Here is a 14,265-nt window from a genome sequence, read left to right as displayed (position 1 = left end):
TATATGCTCAATTTCCTTTTTCCAGCCACTTATTGCTACTTGCCCCAATGTTTTTGGGATTTGTTGACACTGTGAAATTTTGAATCAACATATTTTTCCTTTAAAATGTTACATTTACTCAGATTAAACTTTTGATCTGTCATCTATGTTCTATTACCAATAAAATATTGACATTTGCCATCTCCACATCATTGCATTCAGTTTTTATTCACAATTTGTTTAGTGTCCCAACTTTTTTTGGAATCCGGTTTGTATAGCACAGATAAGTAGAACAATTTCTAAGACATTTAAAATGATTAATTTAGATTTTTTTTATTTGTTTTTTTTTTTAGGATTCATAATTACGTACCATTTATTAAGCAAGCTCCTGTCTACTGGTGGCAGTGTTTCATAAAATCAATGCAAACTGCATATTATGTACCTGAAGAAGAATGAAAGAAGTTCGTTAAAGTTTAGACTTAGGCTTTGTTTTAGGGTTTAAGGTTTACTAAGGTTTAGGGTTAGGCTCAAAGCAGTTTTTAAAGCTGAGTATACACAGTTGCATCAAAGAGGCATGAACTATATTTGAAAAACACATTGCATGAATCCGGGGAATGGTTATTACATCAAATATGTATTGATTCACATTGAAACCTGGCTGCTATTTCCATACATTCCATGCTATTTGCTGTCAGTAATAATTCTAATTCTCATCTAATTCAAGTTCTTATTTCAATAATGTAAAGTTGCAGCATGGTAACATTGGTGACAATTGTAGGAAAGTTAACAAAGAAACTTTAATGTTATTCTCACAACTAACAGACTTTGTTTAGCTTTTTCTTTCTTTTTTTTTTTTTTTTTTTTGGCATATCCTGCGCATATTCTACTAAAGACAGCTTTGTTTATCACTCAATCTGGACAACACACAAGGTCCATTAAACACATCTGACAGTGGAGACAAAACAGCCTTATGTCTTTACATAGTTTTCACAGGGTTTGTGTTTGTTGGTCTGTTGTTCTCTGTAATTGTGTGTCGAATACAATCACCATAAAGCAGGTAGAGGCTCGCTGTGTGAAACGTGGACAGCGTTTATTATTATTGTTGTTGTTTAGCATATGTTTTGGAAATGGGAGGGATGGGACTTTAACAACCTGTCTCTCTCTGTGTCTTTCTCTCTCTCTTTATCCCTCCCTCTCATGCTGAAATGAATTGCCCACTGCCCTTCGTGTAATCCTCACACGTGTTGAACAGACACACTACCGTCTGCTGGTGCCACGGTGACAAATGACAGACATTAATAAGAGGGAATGGAAGGCTCATGTTCCAGATTGTGTTATTAAAACCTGGAGAGTGTCGCTGGGGGTGAAGATGTTTCAGTGCGAAATGAGAGCCGCTCAAATACGGGCTGGAGTGCGCACATGGCGTTTGTTATTCTAGCGGAAAAAGTTATCCTAGCGCTGTGGGTTGGGATATTGGGAAATGGACAGATATATACTAAATGACCACCTGCTAATACAACATTTCTTCTGAAATGAAGAGTAATCATAAGGTAGTTTTTCATCTTTTTCTGCAGTAACAGCTTTTACTCTTCTGGAGATTTTGAACCATTGCTGTGAGGAGTTGATTACATTCCTTGAAAAGAGCACAGCTGAGACTAGTACAAATATTGGGTTTTTTTTAGATCACTCTAAATCATTTTTTGCTTTAATGTGACTCAGATATAATTATTTCAGGGCTGAAAAGACATGTTAAATCCACATCCATTTGTGGTCCTAGGGACAAATGTGAATAGCTAGATATCCCAATTGAATGCATCTTTTGGCCAGTGCACATGTGCTTAGTGCTGTGGTCCTTAGAAAATAACAATGGGGGAGAGGCTCGAGCTACGTCTCAAATAAAGCCATAGTCTCTACATGGTGCATTTTGCAAATAAGAAAGATGTTAAGATTATAGTCTAATATAAATGGTATAATATATCTAAATACAATCATTATTGTACTGTATACCCTCTTGTGCTGAGGGAGACATTTGGGACTCAGCCGATCTCTAGGTGCAGCAGTAAAAGCTGGCTGGTTTGTTTTGCTTTATCGTCCTAATCATGTACAATGTAGGAGCTGTTTGCTGTGTTCCAGAGCAAAATGCAATGCACATATGAGCTACTAAAAGGTATGTTTATTCCAGTTTTAGTACAACGTGTCTTCTTACCATGGAAATGAGGTGCACATTAATGTCATTTCAGGGACAGATTTATTCACAGTACAGTCAGTTACAGGTCATCTACATGAATGTGGACCATCAAGACAGCCAAAACTGATCTGAGCAAAAAATCTGAATTAATGAATGAGGCTTGAAATGGGAATGTAGCCTATACCTCTCTAGCCAACACATGACATTGGGCATGGGTACTATAGGTTTACATTCTTGGTTAGCCGCATATGATTCTATCTATATCTGCTCTTCTATTAAACTGCGTGTATGGAATATATCTGTGTCAGCAATTGGTGCACCCACTTAATTAATCCCAAAGGAAATTGTGGGTTACATCAGCAACATAAAAGGGACTGAGCTAAACAAACAACTTATTGCATACTTATGAAACATGTACAGGGTTTACACAACTTACACCAGACTCATCACATGCTCACACTAAGCTAGTTTAGTTTGATTACAACTTTCACTGGCACCATTTTTGGTGCAGCTTGATATCCAGAAATTATTAAATATCAGTAACCCATCAAGAACCCCCCATATCTTTTTAAAATCTCTGTGTTATTATTCTCAGTGGTTCAGGAACCTATAGTGCTGGCTGCTATAAAGGATATTTTTAGTGTGTCCTGATGTGGAATCACAGGGAGAGACTGCTTTAAAAACAGGAAAGTTATTATTTTATTATTTATTTTTTTATTATTATTATTATTAGTATTTATTTATTTTTCATTTTCTTCAGGTGGAAGGTTGCACCTGATCCCACCTTTCAGAATTACTACAATTCTGCACTCCACTGAGAAAGGGAGTGTATTGGATTTGAATAAAAGCTGAGCTGTGTTCTTCCGCTCTTCATCAGCGCTCAGCACTCAAGGACAGCAGGCCATAATTGGCTGCATGGAGATTTCACCAAGCCTCAACTTGCAGAAAGAGACATGGGAGGTGGGGAGGGGTGGGAGAAAAAGACACAGCGAGACATATAAACTGAGAGAGAGAGAGAGAGAGAGAGAGAGAGAGAGAGAGAGAGAGAGAGAGAGAGCTGTACTGGTATCAGCTAAAATAGTTGTTACAGACCCAATTTGCTGATTGTAACTGGTAAGATAATGAAAAAAAAAAAAAAAAAAAAAAAAAAAAATATATATATATATATATATATATATATATATATATATATATATATATATATATATATATATATATGCTTATGTAGCCTTGTGCGTAGTTAAAAGACATATACTTTCAAGATGTGGCCACTGAATGACATCCATGCTGCTCTAAAATGGAGTCCCACTCCAGTGCTTCTGCCCTATAACATTCAATATGGAAGTTTGTTTTAGTCTGTGTGTGTGTGTGTGTGTGTGTGTGTGTGTGTGTGTGTGTGTGTGTGTGTGTGTGTGTTAGGAAGTGAGGTTGGATTATCACATGGTCAGATAAATATTGTAACACTGTGCTAGTGGTCCAAAGACACCTGTGTCCTCAGGGGCAGAGCCATGACATGTCATTTCCTGTTATATCCACCCCTTCCCCTGGATAAAGTTAATTATTGATAATCCTCACCTCTCTCTGTTGTCAGTCAAAACACAGCAGTATCATACAGAGGGGTCCTGTCTCAGGCTGAACTTGGAGTTGTGTGTTAGAGATACGAAAATTGAAAAAGCAGCATGAAATTATTGTCACAGATTCTTCTTTAGTGGAGATAGTTCATCAGTCAAGACGTTTATTCTCATGTACTGTTGTAGTACTCAAGTCTAATCTTGGTCTTGGGGAAAGGTGGTCTCCAGAGCAGACAAGTGCAGCACCTCTGTTGTCTCGATTCAGATCCAGTTTCAACTTGTCTTTTTCTTAGTCTTGAATCAGTATCAATGTGTCACAGTGCTTTTCTTGACTTCTTTTAGTTTAAATTGTCACACTCTGTCTTTAGTAAGTATTAGTTTGTTCCCAGTGAGCAAGTAGGGATTAAACTGTGATGTGTAAAACATGTAGAGCGCTGATTGGCCAGAGGGATATTCAATCATGATGTAATGTATCTCCAGTGAAAGCTGGACAGTGCAACAAGGAATGGAAAAAATACACAGTAACTTTATTAAGTGGGTCTCAATGTGTCATAGTCTCAAACTTAAGTCAGTTTAAATGTATCTCGGCCTCAATCTTTACTCAGTTTCACAGTCTTGATTTTGGCAGTCTCAATGTGTCCCAGCCTAAGTCTTGATTCTGAGTCAGCGTATCATGGTCTTGGTCTTTGACTCACAATTGACATGTTTGGGACTTGAGCTTGGCTAAAATTTGGTGTGTTAAATAGATCATACCTTTAAGTTACACCATCAGAACTGATGATTACTTTGTCTATAATCTGCCTGCAAACATACAGGGAAGTAATATCACCAAGATTTGGAACTAAAGTAGATCATTCAGCTTATAAGTTGCTCAGACAAGGAAGGAGAAAACGCCATTATGGCCAATCCAGACAGGAATAAAATCACAGAGAAGCATCTGCAACAGAAGGTAAAGATAATAAAATCCAGTCCGAGCTGTGCTATGGTTAGCAAAAAGAAAGTGGAATTATAGAATCACTAATTTTCACCAATTAAAAATGAAGATTCATGTATTTACTCATGAAAATGTTGTACTCCTTCACACTGACATGTGCTTGTTTGTCTTCACTTCAATGTATGCAAGTTTTCTTACCTGCTGTAACATTACCATACACAGAAAGCAGCGTGTTATTTTTAGCTTTGATGGAGCCATACTTCACTCTGTCTAACCTTGTTGCACCATTGGGTTTTTGACGGCTTATGGGCTAATCCACAGGCCGAGAGGCACGCTGAGAGGGCTGTTGTTATGGATATTGCCTCAGCTGCTGTGGGTATTGCCTTAGCTCTTGCCTTAACTGCGGTTTAGTTAGCATCTTCTTGTTTGACAGCCTGGTTGATATGCTGCTCATACCTGCGACGCTAGGTCACCACTACGAGGTTCAAACAACAGACCAGTGCAGATTCTTCAGCTTTCATGGTTTCTCATAACCCTTTTGTGCTGCAGAAAAAGCTGTCTGAAGCTGCCCCTTAAACTATTCCACCATCAAATGATGCAATCTCAGGATCCTATTATTACGCCTTTTATCACATGAAAGGGCTGCAATGTGACAAAGGTGAATATTTGTAGATGTTTGTCACGATCTACCGCTGAGATACAGATCTAAATTTCAGCTGTACGTCGTTCTAGCTTTGATGGAATGGCATAAAAAATGGTGTTTGTGGAGGAAAATGTGTGACAGTAGTTGGAGCAGACTCCATACAGTCATTACACAACCATCATTTTATGCCTGGAAAATGAATGTCCAAATACATCCAGCATAACTTAAAATCTTATTAAGGCTATATAGAGTCATGAAGATATTCACCCGCATCCCCTTACACATGTTAACTCACTCACAAATTATTTGCAACAATAACATCGTTCTATCACTCAGCTCTAGTCGCCGCATCGCTAAAAGTATTATTACACCAATTTGATCACACTAGGCATGACCACACGACCAGACCCAATTTTCCTCTTACACCACACTGCCTTTTTCTGCGTGATTATTACAGCAGTTCTGAATAACACCCCATATTCAAGGCTTTGGATCCAATTTACACTCAGCTAGTTCTGATCTTTACATGCTAGCAGTGCAGATGCTAACCTCCTGCTAGTATCCGAGCCGCTGGCCCACTGGGGACAGGCTGTGATGTATTACGCTGGTGAGAAAACGCTCTACACATCTGAACGTGATGCTGAATGGGCCTCCAGTGTGTTGTCGAGATGTTGCAATATTTGTAGGGATCTTTTTTTCTTTCTTTGTGTGTGTGTGTGTGTGTGTGCATGCTATGCATCGCAAAAAAGGTTCACATCTCAAATTATGCATTCAGATGCACAATGCACAACTTTTACTACCCCCTTTTTCTTTGCTATTGATTCTTACAGTCCCAGTGGAACATATGTAAGCACACACACACACACACGCACTCACACTTGTTTTTGTACAGTGTCAGGATATATAAATATATATATATATATATATATATATATATATATATATATATATATATATATATATCCTGGATATATTTCCTCATGTTTTGTATGTATTTAATTATTTACAGTAATAAAATATTCTATATGTTTATGTACAGTGTTACACTGTATACTCTATATGTAAAATAATATGCTATTATTGTTGCATATTGTAATATATAATGGTATTAATATTATAATATTATTATTATGTTGTGTACTGATATTAGCAGGTAAGCACTTTCATTTTCTGGTCCTACAAATGCATGAAACCCAAATGCAAGCACATTCTGATAGCAACTCAGTGTGTTCCCACAGCCCCACCACACAAACGGCCGTGGAAAACATTAAGAGAAATGCAGGGGAGAGCTGAGGGGGCTGTGAGTAATAAAACCTTCTGACTACAGCAAAGAGGGAAGTGCTTTGGATGCAGGAAAAGGAGATTGATGTGAGTGGGCTCATGTAATATCTTTAAAGTGGCAGGAGGAGGCCATTATCCATTTGTCTCGGTGAGAAATGCTCTGTCAGAGGCAGCCAAAAGGAATTGGAAATGAATGTCACTTCTCTTTCCTTTCAGAGAGGCCTGTGTTATGACACCTCATCAGCCTCGGCTTTATTCTGCTTATTTGGGTTTTTAGACTACTTTAATTTGCTAAGGGGCGCTAAGGGGAGGGGCTTTCCTGCAATTCTTCTCGAGGCACTGCAGGCTATGGACCAAGTGCCATATTGCTGCATGTTCCAGTTTGCCTTACAGTATATTCAAAAGCATGTGTGATTATCACCAGACATGGTTCCTAACATTTATTTATACTTGGACCAATAGGAATGAGTCTGAATGACTTGAAATCATTATGGATGAAGGTCTGTTTGGAGTAAGGCACATATATTTTATACTTATATTAAATTATATTTAACAACATGATGTTCCATAATATGGAACACACTGTACTGAAGGTAAAGAGTGTTATACTGACTACAGCAATCATTTTTATATAATTTTATTTATGTTTATATATGTTTTCCCTTGAATGAAACAGAAACTGCTTTGAACCATCTAACACTGGTCCAGATACTTCAGTACACAAGAGAAAATGAACCGACCAGCAGATAAATCAAAACCCTACAATTTGTCAGATAAACTCACTCGCATACAGATATCTGGTGATATTTGCATGCCAAGACCAATATCATGGAAATGATCAGCCAAGCATTGCACCATGAGAGAGAGAGAGAGAGAGAGAGAGAGAGAGAGAGAGAGAGAGAGAGAGAGAGAGAGAGAGAGAGAGAGAGAGCGAGGGCAATATAATGATGCAGAATGAAGGATGGGGGTCTGAAGAAGTAGGAGTGGTGCCTCTCCTGCTAATTATAGCTGATTGCCACTTGAGCACGCTTGAAGACGCTAGAGAAGAACAGGCTTCTGCCAGATTCTTGTGGGTAGAGGGGGAGAATGAAAGGAGATGGAGGGTAAAAAGCAGAAATTTATCAAATATTCAGACTTCATTTTGGCATACATTGCAAACTCTCTGATTGTTCTGTGCTTTGTTTTTAGTGTGTTGTCATTTTTGAAGAGTAACACCAACTGTTATCACTTACATATGTACAAAATTGCAGGATACTGGTCCACACAAAATCTCCATAAACACCTGTGGAGAATGTTCTAGTACAATGTGAATGCGAAGAACATTGTGTTTGAATGCTCCTGATTATGCATTTCTAGAATATGCGGCATATTCATCTTGTCCATGAATATTCAATGGGGACATTCATTGTGAATGCAGAAAACATTAACATCATTTCCAAAAATGAGCAAATTCGTAATATTCGTATGTTTTGACTCATTATAATATATAATTATTTCATGTTCACTAAGACACTCATCTCCTGGAGTCACTTTTATATTCAAATGTTCTGTGAGCTACAGAAACAGTGTTGCTTCCTGTTAGCGACAGCATTAAACAAAAACATAACACTGTCAATTCTAACTTTCTGAAACTTAGAGTTAAGTTTAAGGCTAGGGTCAGGGTGAGTTTTGGTTTAAGTTAAGCAGGTTGGCATTATCTCTAAGTTACGTTTAGAGGTAGGTTTACAATTAAATGTTAACAATAGCATAAACCAAGCAAAAATATCCTACTGTTTCTAAACATTTGGAGCTTGGTGATACAGTTAAGTCTGGAATTGCAGTTAGAGTTTGTTAGGAGTTAGCGATAACTTTAAACAACATGCTGCAGTTTATACACTTTTATAAAAGTTTTTTGAGTAAGTTTTGGGCTGGTGTTAGGGTTAAGGGTTTAGCACTATGGTCACATTTGAAGGTTAGGGTTAAGGTTAAAAGAAGTTTTAAGGTTGATTGATTGTTCATGCTGGTTTAGTTCATAAAGTTCATAATGCTAACAGTATAATAGCATTTACTGAAGAGTTTCAAGAGTGTCAACTTTAGAAGGTCGTACTTGAAGGCACCTCCTAAAGGATCATTGTAGTGTGCCAACAGCGGAGATTATATGTGGCTCTCTGAAGTGTTCAAGGCATTTGTGTTTATGGTGGTTGGATGAGAGCGATGCTGTCACTCACTCTTCAGAGCCAAATGAATCTCCAGTGTCTCCTCCAGGAAGCTCAAACGACCCCATTACACAGGACGCCCCTTCTCTCTCTCTCTTCTTTCTCCCTCTCTTTCTCTCTTCCCCTCTCTCTCTCTATCTCCATTGTGTGATTGATTCTCTAATCAGACGCTGATTACGGCCTAGCCCTCCCGTGGAGAGCAATTAAACCTATAAAGGAAAGCACCTCCAATGAGAATCAATACGACTCTGCAGAACATAATGCGAGATGATGATGCTAGATGAGAATCTCCTTTCCATCAGCTATGATAAAATGATCCATTTGTCATCAGTTGTTAAGGCTAATCAGAATGGATTCTCGCTTAATACTCACTATGCCACCTCCCATGTGGGTTATAGCATGTGGGCCTGTCGTGAAAAAGGACTTCTGCTGCTTTCTTACACACTGGCGATCAAAAGGAATTACTCAGACCTTGCGTCTTTCTAATCACCACTGATCACAGGTGGAAAAAGATGAATCCAGCCATGGGAAATGGATGCTAACCACATTTGTCAGTGTTTTGCAGCTCCTCCTCTAGCCTTACATCGCTTTGTTGATGTTGCATAACAACATTGTGTGTTTTTAAAGAAAACAAGATTAAAGATTGTGTAGCATCTAAGAAGATGAATAAAAACACAATGGGTCAATGGGACAATTGTCTATGTGACACTTATACAAACCTTTCATAAAGAGTGAAATAAACCTACATAAACATCTATAAAAGTTAATTCCTGCAGCGGCAGACACTGCTGAATACATAAATAAGAACGCTTACGTTAAATGTCATAAGAGATTAAGTTGTGTCAAATTCAAAATTAATCCATCTTTAACCTCTTTACGCTCAGTGCACTTTATATAAGGATTATAGGCTAATGCACACATGCTTTTACATACAACACAAGCAAAAGATCCGTTATTGGTAGTCAGCCATAATAAAATATTAATTATTGATTATTGTTATCGTTGTGGATGGTGCAGTGTATGAAATCATCCACAGGTGTGTGTGTGTGTGTGTGTTTGACAGTGATGGGGTGAGTGTGTGAAAGTATCCACAAGTCTTAGTGAGCAAGTGACCTGGTGAGTGTGTGAAAGTGATCATAGGTCTGAGTGTGTGAGTGATTGGGTGAGTGTGTGATGCAGTGTGATGAACTGGCACCCTGTTGAGGTTGTGTGTTGCTGCCTTGAGCACAATAAATCTGCAACCCTGTGCTGACCCACTGCAACCCTGACCAATATGAAGTGGTCAGAGATGAAGAATAACGGGATGAATGAATAATTCAATTAATTAAGTTTGTGATTGCGATTGTGATGCAAATATTTTAATCAGCCTTTCTGTGTTTGGAGAATGAATCTGATTATAACTGATTTCATTTGCAGATGTGAAACATTATGCTGCTATGAAATATAGCTGCTATGAAATAAAAAGCATGCATATTTGTGGATTTTAGTTTAATACATCACTTGAACACAGCAGCTGTCTTTCACATTGTATGAACATTTGTTCAGAAATCACTTCGAATACAATATTTCACATTGACTTCCAATGATATTTAAGAAGGTGTTTTTCTTTCTCCTGTAGAGCTGCTATTTTGGAGATAGTTTTTCACTGGACAGCAATATGTATATGTTAAAACTTGAATATGAATGTAAGTTATATTTATATATAGAACTATAGAGAGGTAAAAAATCCCCCAGTATCAGATTGTGGTGATTTTGACAGTGGTGAAGAAACACACAGCTTTGTAGCTTCTAAATAAGGCAGTTTATGCTCCATAGAGTGGGTCCCCCATGTGGGTGTGCCCATGTTTAAAGTAGGTATACTACAGAATCTTGGAAACACCCAGGCCACTAGGTGTCAGTTGAATGCCTGTGTCATAATGTGCAGAAGAATCACTGGAGAAACAGAAAACTCCTTTGAGTAGCTTGCCCCAGACTGTCCTAAAAATAGGGAGATGTAATCATGTCATAAATGTATAACAGGTGGGGAGTGTGTGTTAGTGGACGTGTTGGTGGACGTGTTAGCCACCGGCCGTTTCATTAGTGGCGGCAGAGGCGGTCAGCTGTCTGCTGCTGTCGGGTGGGTGTCTGTCTGGGCCGGGGAATTGGGCGAAACGAGCAGGGTTTAGCAGGTGAGCCAAGGGCACACACTCCTGCCATTTTGTTGGTGTTTATCGTGTTTTCACACTGTTCCTCCTCATTGCCTCTCCCTACGCCTCTCCCTCGTGGCCTTGTCACTCTAATTAGGTGACAGACGGCGGCAAACAATATCCCTCATTACTGCTGACATGGGCGATGCACATAGCCACACGCTCCCTCATAGCGCCACACGCACTCAAACACACACACACTCACACACACACACAAACATACATATCAGCAACTGGGATTAGCCCACTGCGGCAGCTATGCAATTACGCAATCAATCTTATTGACGTCACTTCAAACATGTTAGGCAGCTGATCTCACACCTATTATGAGTCTCTACAGTGGCACTCTATTTCTTTCTATCTTTTTCCTGCTCCTTTCTGTCTAAGTCAATCTCGCTCACTCACTCTGTCTCTCTATTTGTATTTCTCTGCATCTTTTGACTTATTTGTAGCTGTTTTTTTACACTTGCTTCCTTTCATTTTTCTTTCTTTTTTTTCTGTTATTCTGTTCTCTTTTTTCTATCTTTCAGTTACATATTTTTCTGACTCTAACCATGTAATTTTGATTCCAGAAAACACCCTGGATAATCAGCAGGTGTCTACAAAATTTTTGAACATAAAATGTACACAAATACAGTACATTATAGATGTACTGTTTTCCATATTCATGTTTGAAGCTATTGTTTGTAAATACATGTAATATACGGTTGGTGAGAATGTCCATGGTACACAGTAAATTCATTCATTCATTATCTGTAACCGCTTATCCAATTCAGGGTCACGGTGGGTCCAGAGCCTACCTGGAATCATTGGGTGCAAGGCGGGAATACACCCTGGACACTTTTGAGTCGCCAATCCACCTGCAATGTGTGTTTTTGGACTGTGGGAGGAAACCGGAGCACCCGGAGGAAACCCACGCAGACACGAGGAGAACACACCAACTCCTCACATACAGTCACCCGGAGCGGGAATCGAACCCACAACCTCCAGGCCCTTGGAGCTGTGTGACTGCAACACTACCTGCTGCACCACTGTGCCGCCCACACAGTAAATTCACCTGTGTTAAATCAACACTATTAGTGCTAAATTAACACTGTTAGTGTAATAATTTAACACTCTTAGCCGGACTAGACTAGATGAGACAATGGACAGTCGGTGTAGAAGCAAAAGGTGGTCATAATGCTATGGATGATTGTGTGCATGGTCAGTGCAGTTGATAAAAACGCCAGTGATTATATAAACAATGAGATAATTTTAAAGGAGACATATCTGATATTCTGCCACAAGATGTCCCACTAAAGCACTACCATCTCAGTCCATAACAAATGTTTCAGATTCAGACATGCCCTTTCCAATCAGCCACACCTTCTCTCCCCTGTTCAGGTTTTTGGAAATGTATGTAAAGTTTCTTTAAAAATGAATCATTTGTTTGCTGCTGTATTAATATTAAATATCTCACTTTTAAGGGTTGGCTGATCAGTGTATGTCTGCACAGTCATGTTGGTCAGTGGTATCAAAAGGCACTTTATATCTTGTCTGTCATATACAAAGGGTGTGCTAAATTGTGTGTGTGTGTGTGTGTGTGTGTGTGTTTGTGTGTGTGTGAATCACTTGCCCTTCACACTTGTGTGTGAAGCACTACTAATGTGTTCTGACAGCCTTCAGATGCAGGGTTTTCAGTAATGTGTGTGTGTGTGTGTGTGTGTGTGTGTGTGTGTGTGCATATGATGTCATGTGACTTCTTCCACACTATCGCTCATAAACAAACACTAATGACCATGATCCTTTGCTTCCTTCCCATTTGCCCCCATTAACCTCCTGACGGCCAATGATCTGTCTGAGAAGCTTTGTAATTGCAATCCTTAGAAATTATCACACAGACAAACACACACACAGACAGACATACACACACACACACACACACACACACACACATTCCCTCAGACATGCTTACTGCTGTCTAGATTGCATCCAAGACGACCAGACCAAGCCGTACATCTTTGAGTTCCTGCTGGTGATGGACATAGGCTTTCCTTTGTTACTTACCACTGGCATCAAGGAAAACCTCACAGAAACCCACACACACACACTCTCTCACACACACACACACACTAGGCTTTCAACCTCTGCTCACAGCATAAAAAACAGCATTTTTAATGTTTTTTTTAGAAAATGAAGAGACCACCTGCTCCATAGGTGGGTAATATTGACTTATCATTGCTGTTTCAGATTACTGGTGGAACTGACTCTACGAGTGGCCAACTGCATGAAAGTAAACAAAGATCAAAAGGGCTACAAAACTAAACAGAGCAGCAGTTCCCCAGAATCATAGCTATTGCCTTTAACTACATTCTAAGAGGTTGTTTACCAAATGAACATGCTTTCAGGTTAAGTTTTTGATGGTTTAGAAAATGTAGGTGATTTTAGTTAAATGCAACAGCGGCTAATCCAGTGTGAACCGATTTCACATGTTATCCTTAATATTATCATTAACTTAAAACCTGTTTTTAATTATTGTAAAACATTTGTAAATTATTATATGTTTTTACTCCACAAATTAGCATCATCACACAAACCTATTCATGTGTTTCTCTGCCTTCTGACTGAGATCAAAAGCAGTATCTGTTCTTATCAATATAATATATGATACTTCCTCTATATGAGGAGCATATATTAAATGGATTTTTTGAGCAGGGGAATGGAAGAAGGGCTTGTTCTGTCTGCTCCATGCATCGACGGTTTATTGCAATACTTCCGGGAACAGTGTGCATCTTTTGGAAGCAATAACCTAACAGTTAAAGAAGCAGGCTTGGGACCAGAAGCTAGTTCTATCCCTGCAACCAGCAAGAAAACTTACAGATGAAATGTCCTTGAGCATGACACCTAATGCCAGTGTGTGTTTGTGTGTGTATGTGTGTTTACTGCCCCTAATCAGCAGTGATTCACTATTGTGGATGGATAGCATTTTTTTACTATGAGCATAAAGCACAATTCCATTCAATAGCCTCACAATCTGACCCTGAAAGTAACCACAAACAGCATTTGAACCACAATTTTTAGTTATGTTTATGTTTATTTTCTGTTCTGCTTTTCTTTTCTTTTTATTTATTTATTTTTTTATTTGTTCTGTTCATGTTGATAATATTGTGTCCAAAGCATCACCGGAATCACTGGGCGCAAGGAAGGAATACACCCTGGAGGGGGCATCAGTCCTGGAGAGGGCAACACACACACACCTATGGACACTTTTGAGTCACCAATCCACCTACCAACATGTGTTTTTGGACT

At 38.9% G+C, this 14,265-nt stretch overlaps 1 non-coding gene across 1 annotated transcript; it reads left to right on the top strand.

Annotated features, from left to right (window-relative positions):
• The first annotated feature begins 13,560 nt into the window (after positions 1 to 13,560).
• Positions 13,561 to 13,751, top strand: LOC136674220 (U2 spliceosomal RNA). The gene has a single exon (XR_010796023.1). It is a non-coding gene; the product is annotated as a U2 spliceosomal RNA (small nuclear RNA).
• The last annotated feature ends 514 nt before the right edge of the window (positions 13,752 to 14,265 follow it).

Source organism: Hoplias malabaricus, chromosome 17 (genome assembly GCF_029633855.1).
Source record: "Hoplias malabaricus isolate fHopMal1 chromosome 17, fHopMal1.hap1, whole genome shotgun sequence".
NCBI classification, from domain to species: domain Eukaryota; kingdom Metazoa; phylum Chordata; class Actinopteri; order Characiformes; family Erythrinidae; genus Hoplias; species Hoplias malabaricus.
This window is presented reverse-complemented; position numbering and strand designations above follow the sequence as displayed.